The 8,820-nt window shown below is 48.8% G+C and overlaps 1 long non-coding RNA gene across 1 annotated transcript; it reads right to left on the bottom strand.

Annotated features, from left to right (window-relative positions):
• Positions 1-792: 792 nt before the first annotated feature.
• LOC132416479 (uncharacterized) lies at positions 793-7,784 on the bottom strand. The gene is made up of 3 exons (XR_009517606.1): positions 7,430-7,784; positions 2,576-2,684; positions 793-1,077 (listed from the first exon to the last, which is right to left on the bottom strand). It is a non-coding gene; the product is annotated as an uncharacterized lncRNA (long non-coding RNA).
• Between the last annotated feature and the right edge of the window lie 1,036 nt (positions 7,785-8,820).

Below are 8,820 nucleotides of genomic sequence, written 5' to 3'. Positions count from 1 at the left end.
GTCTCTCTGCTTTTGGTAGCTGTCTGGAAATGTTCATGACCTAAGTTAAAATTTTCGAAAATAAAATTAAAAAGAAGAGTTCGTTGTTGGTTAAGCACAATTTGGAAAATACAGAAAACTAGAAAGACAAAGATACCTCTTCCCTAATCCCACATCACTACTGTAGTTAACATTTTGATGTATTTCCTTTCAGCCTTTTCTATTTTATTCAGGCTTGAAAAGTGGTGTGTGTGTGTGTGTGTGTGTGTGTGTGTGTGTGTTTTACATAACTGTGTGAGCAAATTGTTTATACAGTCCTGCTTTTTCCCCTCTTAAAACATAAGCTGTTCCCTTGTTAAAACATCTTTGCATAAACACAATCTCTAATGTTTGCATGGTGTTTACTCAACAGGGCAGTGTTGCCAGACATTGAAGCTGTTTCCAATTTCCTCCTATTATAAATAATGCCTCGATGCACATCCTTGTGCGTCCCAGTGGTGGGATTGCTGGGCCAAAGGGTGCGGATCCCCTGGCAACTCACAGTCAAAATCTCCATAGTGTTTCTGCCTGACCCGAAGCTGAAATGACCTCATACGGTTAAAGTGAGATTTCACTGCCATTTGTTATTTCCTAAAGTTTGATTCATGACTAGAGTTCATAAGAGGGTTTTTTTTCTCCCCCCAGTTGTAGGAAACAGAAATCCATTCACTCTAGCACATGTCAAAAGGGGGTTGCGTCAGTTGGCAAGTAAAGCTAACATTCAGCTTTTTTAACCTAAAACAATAAAACAGCCAGGCATTTTACCAGCAAAATGGGTTTATTTGGGAATAGCAGAGAATTACAATTTGGGACGTGGACTCTACGGTAAAGCACAAGCAAGTGGGGAGAACAAAGGAGAGGCACGTTCTCTTATAGAGGAGAAGGGAGAGCTGGGAGGGTCTGTTATAAACCGAGTCCGGTGGAAGAAACCGGGAGCTTTAAGCTTAATCGCTTTTCTTCGGCTGAGCTGTAACAGTCTCCTTTTAGTGGCTGGACCGTTGCTGGGCAAGAAGAAATTTTTCCTTCCTCCTGATGGGTAGTAAAGCAGTAACCTTCTTCCTGTTGAAAGTAGAAAGGTACATCTCTTCCTGTCCAGTCTATAATTGTCCTGGAGAGGCAGGGCAGGACAGCTCTCCCTTCTGGCCGCCCAACTTCATTTTTTTAAATTTTTTTTTGCGGTACGGGCCTCTCACTATTGTGGCCTCTCCTGTTGCGGAGGACAGGCTCCGGACGCGCAGGCCCAGCGGCCACGGCTCAAGGGCCCAGCCGCTCCGCGGCACGTGGGATCTTCCCGGACCGGGGCACGAACCCGTGTCCCCTGCATCGGCAGGCGGACCCTCAACCACTGCGCCACCAGGGAAGCCCCCAACTTCATTTTAAATGAGGCTTCTGTTTATTCATTTTCACAGCTTGGACAAGCTATCTTGCTACGTTGATGGTTGAGATACTAAATTATTTCTGTATCGGTTGGTAAATCATGCTGCCTCAAGATCTGCACATTTTCCACCCTGGGACCACTCTAACTTCCCCTTCACCCCACTTCCCAGACCTCCCAATACAGGGGGGAAAAAGCCTTAATGTCAGGCACAGCAATGAAGCCTTCTGATCGCTCAGTGCCCAAATCACTGGTTGTTAAATATTCTGATTAATCTTGGACACAAACAACAGAAAAGCTGATTCAGACGGCTTAAACTGTAAAGGAAATTTGTAACTGGAAATTCCACACTTGGCTGGCTTCAGCTAAAACTGACACATCTGTTCAGCAGTGTCACCAAGGACCCCATTTCTTTTCATCCCTCTGCCCCACCTTTTCCAGCGGCAGTTCCCAAGATAGCTGCCAGCAGCCTCTGGGCCAGAGGGACCCTCATTCATATCCCCCAGGTAAAGGGGAGCACCTTCGTCTCAGATTTCCCCAACAAAGTAACAAGGCTGACTCTGATGGTCCACCTGAGGTCACACGGCCATGCCAGAGACAATCACTGTGGCCTGGGGCGGACCCAAGTGCCCAGACTGACTGAGCCAAGTCCCATGTTCCTCAACAGTAATGCCCTTTGCTTGAAGCCACAGCCGAGGTTCAATCCAGTTCCCGATGTCCTCCCTGCCTTGCTTCCCGTAAAACAGAGATAGTAATGACAGTCACTTCCTAGGGCTGCTGTGAGGATTAAATGAGTTCATTAACGCCAAGCACTTAGAATGGTGCTCATACACAGAAAGCACTTAAATATTAGCTGCTGTTATTGTCAACAGATGCTAATTCTCAGCTCTCCAGGATGCAATTCTCTGCAAGCTCCTTATTTTCTGTACTCCACCCTCTTTCTACTTACCATCGCTAGATGACAAATCTCTCCAAAACACGGTGGCTTAAAGCAACAACAGTAAGCCTTTTATCTCTCACCATGTCTGTGGTCAGATTTCTGGGAAGGGTCCAGCTGGGCAGTTCTGCCTTGGGATCCCATATGGATGTAATGAGTTGGTGGCTGAAGCTGGGACAGTGGGGTGTCCCAGTTGAGGTACCAGCTGGGGGTGTGTGGGCAGCTCTCTCTCTCCTTGTACTCACAGGGCTTCTCCACGTGGTCTCTCCATGTGGGCTGGTTTGGGCTTCCTCTAATCATGGCGGCCTCAGGGTAGTCAAAGTTCTTGCATGGCAGCTCTGGTCTTCAGTGTCTCTGTTTCACGAAAGAGGCAGAAACAGCCTCACCTCTTCTGATCTAGCCTTGGGGCTCATGCAGCATCACGTCTGCAACATGCTACTGGTTACAAGCAACTTACAAGCCTGCTCAGATCCAAAAAGAGGGCAGGCAAATCCCACTTCTCATGAGAAAATGACAGTGAACTAGGTGATAAACGTCCTGGTAATATTATGAAAATAATTTTAACTTTGTGCACAAAAGGTCTTGGGGACTCCCAGGGTACCCTGGACCAAACTTTGAGAACTGTTCTAAAGGCCTGTATAAGCCTGGGATGGCTAGACATTCAAAACGTGCTGCAGTGTACAGGACAGTGCAGCCTCAAATGTCCAAAGTGCCCCTTTGGATGGACTGGTATCTCTTTGATCCAGTTATCTAGGACCTGGAGCGGGGGCTCTTGCGTATAAACAGGGTTGGGGGGTGTGTGGTGGCGGAGGCATCTCAACTACAATGTTCAACTTGGTACTAAATGCTGGAAACTGGGAGTTCCCTGGTGGCCTACCGGTTAGAATTCTGGGCTTTCACCGTGGGGCCCGGGTTCAATCCCTGGTCGGGAAACTGAGATCCCGCAAGCCACGAGGTGTGGCCAAATAAATAAATAAATAAATACTGCAAAATTCAGACATACAAAGAGACTCCGGAGCTACTGCCTGGGTTCTAATTCCCACTCCATCACTTCCTTGCTGTGCAACTCTGGGCAAGTTCCTTAACCACTCTGTGGCTCAATCAGGAAAATGGAGACAATAACAGTATCCACCTCCCAGGGTTATTATGAGTTACCTTGGCTCACAGTAAGTGTTACAAGAGTGTTTTCTCTGAGTATTACTGTTACTCCGGTGACCATTCACATCCAAGAGGCCATCGATGGTAAGATGCGTTGTTACTTCAAATCACCAGGAGAGAAAAAAAACCTGCCAGTTAAACTATGACCGACGAGCGTTGTAAGCTGCATTCTGATTTCAGAGGTGTTAACAAGTAGGGGAGGAAGGGGTCAATAAAATATGGCTTTATCGTGTGCACATGTGCATGGAAGCATTTCACAGTGAGGACGTCCACCAGAGCGCTGTTTATAGCAGCAAATCATGCTCAAGCTCCCACAACCACAGATCAATCACACTAGTTACGGGGCAGCCACAAAATGTGAATGAAGGCTTTTTCAGAGATTGTTCCAAAACCCTGCGGCTCCTCAAAAGTGAATCTCCCTCTTTCATTCATTCATTTTTTTTTTTTTTTTTCCGGTACGCGGGCCTCTCACTGCTGTGGCATCTCCCGTTGCGGAGCACAGGCTACGGACGCGCAGGCTCAGCGGCCATGGCTCGCGGGCCCAGCTGCTCCGTGGCACGCGGGATCCTCCCGGACCGGGGCACAAACCCGCATCCCCCGCATCGGCAGGTGGACTCCCAACCACTGCACCACCAGGGAAACCCTCTTTCATTCTTTCTCATCTCCTCTCTCTATCCCATCCTCTATCTCTGTCTGTCTCTCCTCTATGGCTGCATAAAGTAAATAAAAAATAAAGCTCTTCTACAAAGAAAAATCTCTGGAGGGAATCCCCTGGCGGTCCCGTGGTTAGGACTCCGAGCTTTCACTTCGGAGGGCCCAGGTTAGATCCCTGGTTGGGGAACTAAGATCCCACAAGCCACGTGGCACACTCCACCCCCACCAAAAAAGAAAAAGAAATCTCTGGAAAAAAATACCCCGACCCAATCTAGTGCCTTCTGACACAACTGCCTGGAGAATGAAATGTGGGCTCCAGGCTGACCGGCTCCCAAGCCCAGCCTGGCCCATCTCCCACAGGCTTCTGCCATCCATCACACAGCTGGAGCCAACCTGAACAGGTGTAGCCAGAGAGGGGCCTTGTCTTCATCTATTGTCCATGTGCCCACCTGTCTTCCAACGAACACATCCCTGGTGTCTCTGGGGTCTGGACAGGGCCCAGCCCTCTCCTCAGAGCCCCAGCCCCACCTTCCAACACCTTCAGGATAAACTGATTTTTGGAGGTCAGGCAGGTCTCACTGTTTAGCCTGATCCTTATATTCAATTCTCTCTGTTGAAATACCTGGTGTGGTTTCTCTTTTCTCTTTTTTTTTTTAATGTATTTTTTAATTAATTAATTATTTATTTGGTTGTGCCGGGTCTTGGTCGCAGCAGGTGGGCTCCTTAGCTGTGGCATGCAAACTCTTAGTTGGGGCATGCATGTGGGATCTAGTTCCCTGGCCAGGGATCGAACCCGGGACCCCTGCATTGGGAGTGCAGAGTCTTACCCACTGGGCCACCGGGGAAGTCCCTTCTCTTTTCTTGACAGCCTCTGACTGACACCGAGTATGTCTTTCCCAAACTGTCAACATTCCCCTTCATACTTGTCCTCCTCCACCACCAAGTCTTCCCCATCTCAGACCAGAGCTGCACTTTCCACTGAGAAACTCAAGCCAGGAGCTTGGGCAACATGGAGGGCACCTTCCCCTCCTCACTCCACAGAGCTAACCCATCAACGAGTTGTGCTTACCTCCAAAACAGATGCTCCCCCCGCCTCCAACTTTTTATTTTGAAAATTTCTAAATGTGCACTAGAGGGACTTCCCTGGTGGTCCAGTGGTTAAGACTCCAAGCTCCCAACGTAGGGGGCCCAGGTTCGATCCCTAGTCAGGGAACTAGATCCTGCATGCCACAACTAAGATCCTGCATGCAGCAACTAAGACCCAGCACAGCCAAATTAAAAAAAAAAAAAAATGTGCACAAGAATTGCAAGAAAGTCAGACAGAGAAAGACAAATATCACAGGATATCACTTGTATGCGGAATCTAAAAAAGTGATACAAATGAACTTATTTACAAAACAGAAATAGACTCACAGATACAAAAAACAAACTTATGGTTACCAGAGGGGAAAGGAGGGGGAGGGACACATCAGGAGTTTGGGATTAACAGATGCACACTACTATACATAAAATAGATTAAAAAAACAAGGACCTGCTGTATGGCACAGGGAACTATATCCAATACAATAAAAAAAAATCCAAAAAAGAATATATTTATAAAACTGAATCACTTTGCTGTATACCTGAAACTAATGCAACATTGTAAATCAACTGTACAATCAAACGTTGTTTGTTTTAAAAAAAAAGGATTGCAAGAAAAGTATAAGGGATATCCACATATTCTTGATACAGATTCACCAGTTTTAACAATTAGCTCTCGCTCTCTCTTTCTAGATAGATAGATAAATAGATATAGATACAGATATTGATAGAAAGTGAGAGTGAGATGACTAATTGTTAAAAACTGGTGACTATATATCGATAGCTATGTATATAGATATCTATAGGTAGAGAGTTGTAAATAGAAAAAGGTCTATTTGAGAACTGCTTGCAGTCATTTTGTGACATTTGACCCTTAATATTTCAGCAGACATCTCTCAAGAGCAAGGACATTCTCCTTCACAAGCACAATACCATTATCACACCAGGAAACTTTAAGATTAATATAATACTATAGTCCATATGCAAATTATCCCAACTGACCCACTAAGGTCCTCGACTTGATATCTTGATTTTATCTCCTAATCACTCTCTCCTCTTCCCATTGCTCCTGCCCTAGACTAGGTCATCATCACTCCCCCACCCTGACTCTCACCCTTGCTGGCCACCACATAATCCATTCTCCTTGTGGCAGTCAGAGTGAACCTTTACACAATGTAAATCAGATCATGTCACTCCCCCTGCTGAAAATTTCCAGTGGTTTCCCGTCCTTCTTAGACCAGAAGGCAAACTCTTGCCATGGCTTCCAACCATTAAATCACATATCTACTTGCTTCTTTTTTTTAATCCTCTCATTAGAATATCAACTCCAAAAAAGAGAGATTTTTTCTTTTTCCCCCCACTGCTATATCCCTAGGGCCCAGAACAGTAGCTGGCACAGGTGTTCAATACATATTTTTGAATGAAGGAATGAGCAAGCAAATATATCTTCCCATTAGCCATTGCCCCAACCAGACTCTGAGGTCCCTGAGGGCAGGGCCTGTGTGTGTCATTGCGTATCCTCATCACTCAGTACCTGATAGAAGCAAGTATTCCGAAAATGCTTTTAAAATGAAGAGAAGAATACATAATGAAGGGAAGTAATCAGTGATTGCCTGGGGCTGAGGCTGGGAGTCGGAATGGGAATTGACTACAAGTGGGCACAAGAGGTCTTTTTAGGGTGACGTTAATGTTCTAAAATTGGATTGTAAAAAATAAATTAAAAAAAATTGGATTGTGATGATGGCTGTACAACTCTGCAGAAACACTCAGCATCATTACATCACTTAAAACAGGTGAATTTTATGATATGTAGAATACACCTCAACAAAACTGTTCAACAAAAGTAAGCAAAATATGTGTGAGGGACTAAATGAATGATGCTCCCTAGGAGGTGCCCTGCAGGTCGTCTGAACCTTACTCTGTGCTGCCCTGGGCGATGCTGGGGACACAGTGGTGACTAAGAGAGCTCTTGCCCCTGGCTTCACAGGCCCAGTGACAGCCCAGAGGGTCAGGGCCAGAATGGATGGAGGAGACACAGGCACAGGGGTCAGGGCCAGGATAGGGGAAGCACAGGGGGGACGTCGGAGATGCAGATGGGAGGAATCAGAGAGCACTTCCTAGCGGAGTGAACGCCTGAGCCAGACCCTGAAGGATGATGTTGTCCATGACTGTGACGCTAGTTGTTTTTTTTTAAACACTTTTTCTACCTTAGCATAGGTCTGGCGGGTCTCTGCTGCAGCCCACGAATCCGGCCATTCCGCGGGTTCTGGAGGACAGGGCCACACGGGGGTGCTGTTCTACTGCGCTCGGGGAGACTCTACCGTGATCCCCTTGGTCTTGCAGGAGCCCGAGGTCCGAGCGGCGCCTTGTGGGCGGGGGGTTGTTTGTCGGGGGAATGTTTCCGAAGAGACAGAGGCATCACGGGCGGCGAGTGGCCCTTCGTAGGGTGGCGGAAGCACCCCCGGGGAGCAGCACATTGTCAGTAGGGCGGTGTCGGTTCTTGGTCCCCGGGAGGCCGCAGCGCGGAGCTTTCCACAGAGCTCCGGAAAAGGCGGGGCGCTAGGCGCAGCCTGGCGTGGAAGGTTCCGAAATAGTCCTCGCCGCCCGGGGTGGTTCCTGGCGAGGAGGCGCCTGTGGGGCGGAGCTTTCCAAAGCGAACCAGGAAGGGGGCGCTGCAGCCGCCAGAGGTGGACGTCGCCCTAAGCAAGCCCTCGGGGGGGGGGGGAGGGGGAGGGGGCGGGGGGAGTGCATCACGTGGCGTTAGTTGGGACGAGGCCACTGGGTTGGGCTGGTACGTTAACTCCGCGTCCTCGGGTGTATTCTGAGAGAGCCGAAGCTTGGGGGAAGTGAGAGTGGGAGGTTAATCCCAGATCCATGGTCTCTGTGGAGAGGGAAGCGCCGTGAAGAGCGAAGCGAGTTTCCATCGGGCGTGGGAGGGAAGATGGGGAAACTGGCTAAGAGTAGTCCGTGGGAGGTCCTCGGGAGATAAGGGATCCGTGGAGCTCCGCGGGCCCAGGGATTGGTGTGCGTGTGTGTGGGGGGGTGGGGGTGGGATGGGCACGGAGGGTGTCTGAGAAAGACTGCTCTGGGCACAGCGAAGAATGGTGGTGTGTAAAGGTCAGCCTCTGGCGTGGAAGACGGTCTTGACTCTGTCCCTGACGTTCTGTGTGCTGCGTGGCCTGTTGCTCCATCAGTCCAGTAGTTCGAATCATCTCCAAGTCCTAGGCCTTTTCTGACCCTCTCACTCGCCAGCGGTTTGTAGCGGTGAATTGCTGAGATTGCCTCTTCTCTGGCCTTGTGCCTGAACACCAAAGTGACAGCCCCAGACCCACCCCTCACTCACAGTCCAGTGGGGGGCCAGATAGTGACCGCCCAGAATGGCCAGGCCTGGGCTGGGGGAAACAGAGGAGTTAGGGCCGGTATGCGGGAAGTACAGGGCCCTGTGGGATCCAAGCGGAGCAGAGGGCTCCTGACTCAGCCCGATGGGTCATAGAGCTTTGAAAGGATTGGATGGGGGCGGGGCCTTGGAAGAGGCTCCACTTCTAAGAAGGGGAGATATTTGAGCTGAGGCCTGAAGAATGAGTAGCATCCTATGAAG

The sequence above is a fragment of the Delphinus delphis genome, chromosome 20 (assembly GCF_949987515.2).
Source record: "Delphinus delphis chromosome 20, mDelDel1.2, whole genome shotgun sequence".
Lineage (NCBI taxonomy): Eukaryota > Metazoa > Chordata > Mammalia > Artiodactyla > Delphinidae > Delphinus > Delphinus delphis.
This window is presented reverse-complemented; position numbering and strand designations above follow the sequence as displayed.